This window comes from Eriocheir sinensis, chromosome 16, assembly GCF_024679095.1.
Source record: "Eriocheir sinensis breed Jianghai 21 chromosome 16, ASM2467909v1, whole genome shotgun sequence".
NCBI lineage: Eukaryota > Metazoa > Arthropoda > Malacostraca > Decapoda > Varunidae > Eriocheir > Eriocheir sinensis.
Genome location: NC_066524.1, coordinates 3,128,024 through 3,138,071, shown reverse-complemented (window position 1 = coordinate 3,138,071; position 10,048 = coordinate 3,128,024).

Genomic DNA, 10,048 nt, shown 5'->3' with positions numbered 1-10,048 from the left:
ATGGTTAGATAATTTGTTGTATGCATCAAGATCAAAATAGTTTGAAACAGCGTTAAGATCAGTGTGTCCATGGAGATGATTAATGATTTCAAGAGCTATGTCATTAGTGTCCTCAGTGTGTGGGTGAGTATTGTCATCAAACAATGTGTCATATAGGTGGCTCATGGAAAGGAATTTACTTTGGGAAGAAAAAAAGAAAAAAATGTATATATAACAATAAATATGAAGTGCAGCATTCTAGCTGCGCCCGGTGGTGTGTGTGAGTTGAAATAATACGGTAGTGGCATGGAGACTAAATTAAGTAAAGTAGTAATAGTAGTAAAGTGGTAATAGTAGTAGTGAGGTAATAGTAGTAGAAGTGAGGTAATAGTAGTAGTAGTAAGGGAGTAGTAGTAGTGGTAAGGGAGTAGTTGTAGTAGTAAGGGAGTCGTAGTAGTAGTAGTAAGGGAGTAGTAGTAGTGGTAAGGGAGTAGTTGTAGTAGTAAGGGAGTAGTAGTAGTAGTAAGGGAGTAGTAGTAGCAGTATAGTAGTAGTAGTAGCAGTATAGTAGTAGTAGTAGCATTAAAGTAGTAGTAGTAGTAGTAAGGGAGTAGTAGTAGTAGTAAGGGAGTAGTAGTAAGGGAGTAGTAGTAGTAGTAAGGGAGTAGTAGTAAGGGAGTAGTAGTAGTAGTAAGGGAGTAGTAGTAGTAGTAGCAGTAGTAGTAGGTAAGAGTAGTAGTAGTGTATAGTAGTAGTAGTAGTAGTGAGGAGGAGTAGTAGTAGTAGTAGTAAGGGAGTAGTAGTAGTAGTAGTAGTAGTAGTAAGCGAGTATTAGTAGTAGTAAGGAATTAGTAGTAGTAGTAAGGGAGTAGTAGTAGTAGTATGATGGTAGTAGTAGTAGTAGTAGTAGTAGGAGTAGTAGTAAGGGAGGAGGAGTAGTAGTACTGCTGGAGTAGTAGTAGTAAGGGAGTAGTAGTAGTAGTAAGGGAGTGGTGGTAGTAGTAAGGAGTAGTAGTAGCAGTATGTGAGTAGTAGTAGTAGAGTAGTAGTAGTAAAGGGTAGTAGTAGTAGTAGTAAGGAGTAGTAGTAGTAGTAGTAGTAGTAAGGGAGTAGTAGTAGTAGTAAGGGAGTAGTAGTAGTAGTAAGGGAGTAGTAGTAGTAAGGGAGTAGTAGTAGTAGTAAGGGAGTAGTAGTAGTAGTATAGTAGTAGTAGTAGTAGTATAGTAGTAGTAGTAGCAGTATAGTAGTAGTAGTAGCACAGAAAAATACACACAGCACAGGAGGCAGGCGCCTCTAACTGGCTAACGTCATTACCAATCAGAGCAAAGGGCTTCAGCCTCAACAAACAAGAATTTGTCGACGCCATTGCTCTGAGATATGGCTGGCCGATTGAGGGACTGCCTGATCTCTGTGCATGTGGATCACCAAATGATGTCACCCACACCATGACATGTAAAAAAGGAGGCTTCGTCTGTATTCGACACGATGAAGTGAGGGATCTGACAGCCAGCATGCTCGGGGAGGTATGCCAAGACGTCACTACCGAGCCGGCACTGCTTCCCCTGGACGGCGAACACCTTCGGTACAGGACAGCCAATACCTCACAGGAGGCACGGGTTGATGTAAGTGCCCGCGGATTCTGGGTGCGCGGACAGCGGGCGTTCATGGACATCCGCATATTCGACCCGATGGCTGCCTGTCACCGTGAACTGCCCCTGCTAGCTGCCCCTGCAAGCCGCCCACCACAGGAACGAGCCGGAGAAGACAAGGGCATACGGTGAAAGAATCCAACATGGGGATCAGGGCAGCTTCACCCCCCTCGTCTTCACCACATCCGGCGGGACAGGGCCCAATGCTTCTACGCACGCCTCGCGGAACTAATCTCAGAAAAGAAGCATCAGCCAAGGAGTCACGTTGTCGCCTGGATGAGGTGTCGCCTCTCGTTCTCCCTGCTCAGGTCGGCCATCCTATGTCTCAGGGGCACCAGACACTCTGGCCCAAAAGCCACCAACATCTCCAATAGTAGTAGTAGTAGTAGTAGTAGTAGTAGTAGTAGTAGTAGTAGTAGTAGAAGTAGTAGTATAGTAGAAGTAGTATAGTAGAAGTAGTAGTAGTAGTAGTAGTAGTAGTAGTTGAAGTACTAGTAGTTGTAGTACTAGTAGTAGTGGTAGTAGTAGCTGTGTCAGTAGTAGCTGTAGTAGTAGTAGTAGTAGTAGTAGTAGTAGTAAAAATAGTAATAAATTAGTGATAATAGTAATAATAATAATGAAAGTAGTAGTGTAGTAACAGCAAAATAGTAGTATAGTGAAAGTGGTAGTAATAATAGTAGTTTACAGTAATAATTGTTATCGGGTAATAATGTAATAATAGATGATAAAGGTTAATCAGTCATCGTAAAAGCTATAATAAGATAATTGATAAAAGTCATTACCATTACCATTTTATGACATTGCAATGTAATAAGTAAGTGATAGTAATAATTGTAATAATAGTAATGATAAGTAATGCATTATATAATAAGTAATAATAACAGTAATAATAATAGTTGTTACCAGTAGTAAATAATTGGAGCGTAATACGTATAAATACAATCAAGATTAGTGGTAAACTAGTAGGTTACATTTATGTATAGAAGTAATGGTAATGGTAGTAGTATATTAGGAGGTTAACAATATAAAAGTAGGACAACAGCAATGGTAACAACAGCAATGGTTTATAGAAATAAATTTTGGTGTTAATAATAAGGATAATAAGATTATCAATGATAATATTAATGATAATACCACTAATAATAATCTTAATAACACTAATAATATTATTAATTATACCAATAATGATATTAATAACAATAGTACCAATAATAATAGTAATAACAATAATAATGATAATAATAATAATAATAATAATAATAATAATAATAATAATAATAATAATAATAATAATAATAATAATAGTAATCTTAGTACATAAGTAAAGTGGTAAATAAAACTAGTACCTCAAATATCAATAATAATAATAATAACAACAATAATAATAATAATAGTAGTAATCATAATGATATTGATAATAATAGCAATAATAATATTAGTACAAATAAACTACTACTAATAAGAATGAGTAATAATGCATATCTTGTTCATAACACTACAATGAAAATACTTGCAGTAATGTTAATAATAGTTTTAATAATCATATTAGTGAAGATGATAATAATAATAATAATAATAATAATAATAATAATAATAATAATAATAATAATAATAATAATAATAATAATGATAATAGTAATAACAATGATACTAAATACTTTAGGATGACTGTTTGGTAGTTCTTAGTTGCACCACTATTAGTTATTACTGCTTTAATATTAATGGCCTGTAGCTGTGTAGCGGTCGTGGATGTTTTAACAATGGTTATTGTTTTAAATTGTACTAGCAGTTATAGTTTTTAATTATAAATGTAGAAAGAAGTAGTAGTAGTAGTAGTAGTAGTAGTAGTAGTAGTAGTAGCACTAGTAGTAGTAGTAGTAGTAGGAGTAGGAGTGGAGGTTATAGTAGACATAGTAATAGTAGTAGTGGTAGTGGAACAAGGTTTTTTTTGTTGCTACTGGCAGTGTTGGTGTAAGTGGTGGTCAGAGAGTACTTATTGATATTGTAGTTGTTGTGGTAGTTGTGGCTGAAGTAGTAGCAGCAGTCGAAGTGGTAGCAGCCGTAGGTTGATTGTAGTCTAGTCGGAGGAGGCGATTTCCAGGTACGTGTCCAGCATCACGGAAAAGCCACCAAGGTTTGTTCGTCGACAATTGTGTGCCGTACTTTGGAATTTTTGAGTTTTATGGTGATCTTTCCATCCTTTGTATGGCACTGTTGGAATTTTTGTCTGTGGACTTTCCTCACTGCTAGCACCTTTTTCAGGATGCTGTATCTTTTTGGGGTCAAGCTCTCGTTGATGTAGAGATTCGGTTTTAGGTTTATGCAGGCCCCCACAAGCTCATATTTCAGGGACCTGTTCACCAATTTGACGATGATGGGCCTGTTTCTGTTTTGTTAAACGGGCCCGAGCCTGTGTACCACACTTATGTCTTCTTCTTTGACATTTATTTTCAGCTGGTCTTTGAAGGTGGACACCACGAGACTTTTGGCGTTTTCAGGTGCCGTTTCTGGGGGAAGTGCGGGACCACTAACAACCACTGTGTCGTTTCGCTCATATTGTTCGATGCTGTCAATGTGTGTTTCAAAGCTGTGTAGTTTGTGTTTCAGGTCATTCACTTCAGTTTCCAGGTTGGAGATTACTGTGTCTTTCTTTACCATTTCTTCTTTTATTATTTCTAATTCTGTTTTGAATTTCTTTGTGATGATCACTTTTAGAATTTTGACCAGCGCCTTTGATTCTTCCGAGAGGCCAGCCATCATGTCACCTAGTTCACTGTCCACAAGGTTGGGTTGGGCACCAGCGGCAGATGCTGTAGCGGAACGGCTCGTTGGGGTTTGATTCGGTGTTGTTTGTGAGTTGGCCCGTAGTTGTCTGAGACCTTGAGCCGCTCCTCGTCTGGTATTGGCCATGGTAGTGGAATACACACACACTGCTTATGATGGAGTTGCTGTAGTGTTTCACTGGTGTTGTTTGTGTGTTCACTCAACTGTTTTTTCTTGTTACTGCTTAGTTTGTTGACTTCACTACAATCACATGCAGGCACTTGGTACTTTGTATCTGATGACCTCTGGCAACATTCAGTTAATCACTGCAATAGTCACTGTCTATATCATATTTCTGTGTTCACTATAAAATAGTCTTGTGCTAGATCATTGTTCTGTTCACCCGGTGCAGCTGTCCAGAGCAGCCGACACGGGAATGAAGGAAGCTAGGTAGGAGCGAGGGGTCTTGTCTCGATCAAGGCGGGCAACGAAGGATAGGACAGTTTGTTTTGGAAAGAAGATCATCAATGAACAACAGGAAGAGAGTGGGAGATAGGACAGAACCCTGCAGAACACCACTATTAATAGGTTTAGGGGAAGAACAGTGACCGTCTACCACAGCAGAAATAGAACAGTCAGAGAGGAAACTGGAGATAGAGGTACAGAGAGAAGGATGGAAACAGTAGGAGGATTGTTTGGAAAGCAAAGATTTGTGCCAGACTCTATCAAAGGCTTTTGATATGTCCAGCGCAATAGCAAAGGTTTCACCGAAAAGGCTAAGAGAGGATGACCAAGAAGCAGTTAGGAAGGCAAGGAGATCACCAGTAGAATACCACTTGCGGAACCCATATTGGCGATCAGCTAGGTCAGAAGTGGAAAGGTGCTTTTGAATCTTCCGGTTAAGGATAGATTCAAAAGCTTCAGATAGACAAGAAAGCAAAGCTATAGGACGGTAGTTTGAGGGATTGGAACGGTCACCCTTCTTTGGCACAGGCTGTATGAAGGCATACTTCCAGCAGGAAGGAAAGGTAGATGTTGACAGGCAGAGGCGAAAGAGTTTGACCAGGCAGGGTGTCAGCACGGAAGCACAGTTTTTAAGGATAATAGGAGGCACTCCATCAGGTCCATAAGCCTTCTGAGGATTGAGGCCATAAAGGGCATAGAAAACATATATATATATATATATATATATATATATATATATATATATAGATATATATATATATATATATATATATATATATATATATTTTTTCTTTTTTTTTTCTCACCATATTTTCTCACCATACACTAGGTAGGGTTTCCCCTGTCAGTCGTGTTGCCTCGTGAAACTCCTCCACATTTCCCTGTCCTCAAATATTTCTATCTCCTCCACGTGCTCCAGCGTCTCCCCTCTAGCTGCCACTGCTTCACCCACTGCATCTTTCCATCGTTTTCGGGGTCTTCCCACAGGTCTCCTGCCATCTGGAGTCCATTTGTAGAACTTGACTGGTTGCCTGGTGTCCTCCATGCGCATTACATGTCCATACCATCTCAACTGACTCCTCACGATGAATAGAAGTATAGATTCCAAATCCATCTCATTTCTAATATCATCATTTCTTAATCTGTCCCACAACTTTACTCCCTTAATCAATCTCAACACTCTCATCTCTGCCGCTTGTACTCTGCTTTTCAGCCTTGTTGTTAATATAAGAACATAAGAACATAAGAACGCAGGAGTCTGCAAGAGGCCGGTAGGCCTGTACGAGGCAGCTCCTTTGACCCTAAGCTCCCGTGTATCTAACCCCACCTAATATTGCTGTCCATGAATTTATCTAGTCTATTTTTGAATGTGACAATTGTATTGGCACTCACCACATGACTGCTAAGCCTATTCCACTCATCCACCACCCTGTTTGAAAACCAATTTTTGCCTATGTCCCTGTTGAATCTGAATTTATCCAGTTTAAACCCGTTACTTCGTGTCCTACCCGGTTCTCTTACCAACAAAACCTTATGAATGTCTCCCTTATTAAAGCCCTTCATCCATTTATAAACCTCGATCATGTCTCCACGCACCCTTCGCCTTTCTAGAGAATGCAAGTTTAACTGTTTGAGTCTTTCCTCGTATGGCAAGTTTCTCAACCCCTGAATCATCTTAGTCATCCTCCTCTGCACCGATTCTAACATTTTGATATCCATTCTATAGTAGGGTGACCAGAACTGAACCGCATAGTCAAGATGAGGTCTAACTAATGCTAAATATAGTTTGAGGAAGACTTCGGGGCTTCTGTTGCTTACGCTCCTTGAAATAAATCCCAGTACCCTATTAGCTCGATTTCTAGCTTGAATGCATTGTGCCCTTGGACGGAGATCAGAGCTCACTAAGACCCCTAAATCCCTCTCGCACCCAGACCTACTCATGAGAGTGTCATTTAAGTAATAGATATGTGACGGGTTGTTCCTACCTACACTCAGAATACTGCACTTCCCTACATTGAACTCCATCTGCCATTTATCCGCCCAGTCATATAATCTGTTGAGTTCACCTTGGAGAATACTAGCGTCCTGATCCGACTCAATTACTCTACCGATCTTGGTATCATCTGCAAATTTACTAACATCACTACTAATTCCTGTGTCTAAGTCATTGATATAAATAATAAACAAAAGTGGACCTAATACCGAACCTTGTGGGACCCCACTCGTAACACATCCCCAGTCAGATCTTTTACCATTGATTTGCACTCTTTGCTTCCTATTGCTAAGCCACGCCTTGACCCAGTTCAAAACTTTACCCTCTACTCCGTGAGCCTGTAATTTAAGCAACAGTCGTTGGTGAGGAACTTTGTCAAACGCTTTACTAAAATCAAGATAGATTACATCATAATTTTCATCTCTGTCAACCGCCTCAAATACTTTATTGTAGAAGGACAAGAGATTGGTGAGGCATGACCTACCTTTTGTGAACCCATGCTGCGAGTCGTGAATTAAGCTATGTTTCTCTAAATGCTCCCGAATGTTCCTGGCTATTATGGACTCCAGCATCTTCCCTATAACCGATGTTAAGCTAATTGGGCGATAGTTTGAAGCAACTGACCTGTCCCCCTTTTTAAAAATCGGCGTCACATTAGCTACTTTCCATAGGCTCGGCACATAGCCAGTATTTACCGACATCTTAAAGATGTCGGTTAGTGGGTCACTGATTATATCACCTAACTCCTTTAATACCCTCGGAAATATCCCGTCAGGACCTGGCGACTTGTTCTTAAGCTTATCTATCTCATCCTGAACTACTTGCCTGGTAATGATTATATCCCTCAATTTATCGCCATCCCCGCCCTCGTACACCTGAACCCTTTCCGGAATAGTCGTTCGATCCTCCTGTGTGAATACTGAAAGGAAGTAGTCGTTCAACAATGTGCTCATATTTTTTGTAATTTTCTACTAGCTCCCCTGTGTTTGTTTTCAGCGGTCCAATTTTCTCCCGTGTTTTTGTCCTATACATCTGAAAGAAGCCCATAGGATTACTTTTCGCCTCATTTGCAACTTTGATCGCATAGTTCTTTTTTGCTATCCTGGTGTTTTTCTTAACAAATCTGGATAGTTCGACGTACCGGCCCCTGATATGTGTTTCACCATTCTTTATTTTTTGATAAATTCCCTTCTTTAACCCAATCTCGTGTTTTAGTCCACGAGTCATCCACTTAGGGTCATTGTTTTCTTTTTTAAGTGTTCGCTGTGGTACATGCTGTTCTTGCCCCTCTACTATTACTCTAACTAAATTATTGTAAGACATTTCTACCTGGTTCTCCTGGCTCTCCAATCCGCAGTTCTGGCCCTCATGAATCCCTAAATTATCCCAGTTTACCCCTTCAAGATGTCTTCGAAGCCCCTCGTAGTTTGCTCTTCTAAAATCTGGCACTAACACTGGGTTTGGTTCGCGGGTTACCGCCCAGTCTAAGCTAAAACGAACCGTTCTGTGATCACTATTTCCTAACTCTCCGCCCACCTCCAACTCACGTAGCAAGTTCCCATTATTGGTTAGGACTAAGTCTAATTATTATGTTATCTCCTCTGGTAGGCTCAGTAACTACCTGCTTAAGGAAATTATCTTGTATAACTTCAAGAAAGTCCTCGGCTTCCAGGTCACCCACTAGATCTTCCCAGTCTATATTCCTATAATTAAAGTCCCCCATTACGCAGACATTTCTACTCATACTCGCCCTGCCAATCTCCTGTAGTAATATACTCGTGTCCTGCCTGTTAAGGTTGGGTGGTCTGTATATAACTCTTTCCCTTTGTAAACGTCCACCCAAACTGATTCTGAATCCATGTTAGTTTTGACTGAGTTGTTAACTAAACATTTAAGTGAGTCTTTAACATATAGCGCAACTCCACCTCCCTTTCTGCCCCTTCTGTCTTTGTGAAACATCTGATAACCCGTTATTTCAAATTCTGATCTAAAATTTCTATTAGCAGTGTCTATCCATGTCTCAGTGATCGCTATTATGTCAAAATTTTCTGAACAAGCTTCACCCCTTAGTAAGTCTATCTTGTTTCTGAGGCTCCTGCTGTTAGTATAGAAGATTCTTAGCCCGTCCTCTGTTACTCCTCTAGAATTACTTCTAAGCTGCCTGGTTATATTATGAGCTAGATGTCCCCTCCCATTACTCCTCCCATTGCTCCCATTACTCCTCCCCCCCTCGCCTATACTAAAAAATCCCTCAGGGTACCAAGTGCTCGCTCAAGGGAGTCTGAGAGAGCCTCAACACCCTTGAACGTCAAGTGTATCCCGTCACGGGCGTAGAGGGCGTCGTTGCCAAAGAAGAGGTCCCAATTGTCGACGAACAGCCACCCTTTGCGCTCGCAGTGCTCAGCAAGTCTGCTGTTCACTGCTATCGCCCAGCACTCGCATCCGTATGTCAGCACAGGTCTCAAAATAGTTTTATATATTGTTGTTTTCACTCTGGCAGATATATGTTGTTCCTTTAACAGAGGGTACATGAGCCCCACATTCTTAGAGAACTTACTTATTCTGTTGTTTATTTCCATCTCCATGTTACATTTCTCATTCATCATAACTCCCAGATAATTAAAATTATCAACAAGCTGCAGCACAACCTCACCCAGTCCGATTTCTATCTCATCCCTTTGTCTGCTCACCATCATTACTTCTGTCTTACTCTGATTTATCTTCATACCCTCTTCTTCTAATCGAGTGTTCCATCTGTTAAGTGCATCCTGAAGTCTTTCTGCGGTTTTTGAAATTATTGCCACGTCATCTGCATATGCCAAAACTGTTGTCTCATCCTCACACATGTTTATTCTTTTGACACATCTGTCCATGTATATTATAAACAGCAATGGTGACAAGACACCACCCTGCCGCACACCCGAGTCCACTCTAAACCACTTTTCTGTCCCCTGTGTTCTCATGGCACTCGTGCAGTCCTTATATAGACTTTTAATGGCTCTTGTTAGTAACGGTGGTACTCTGTAAGCTGGATCTCTCAGTGCCTCCCATAATTTATTTCTTGGTACCTTGTCAAAAGCTTTTTCCAAGTCGATAAATACTATATAGAGATCGTCTGCCCATCCCAACTCTTCTCCATTATCATTCTCATTGTGAAGATTAGGTCTATCACACCTCTGTTTGGTCTAAAACCACACTG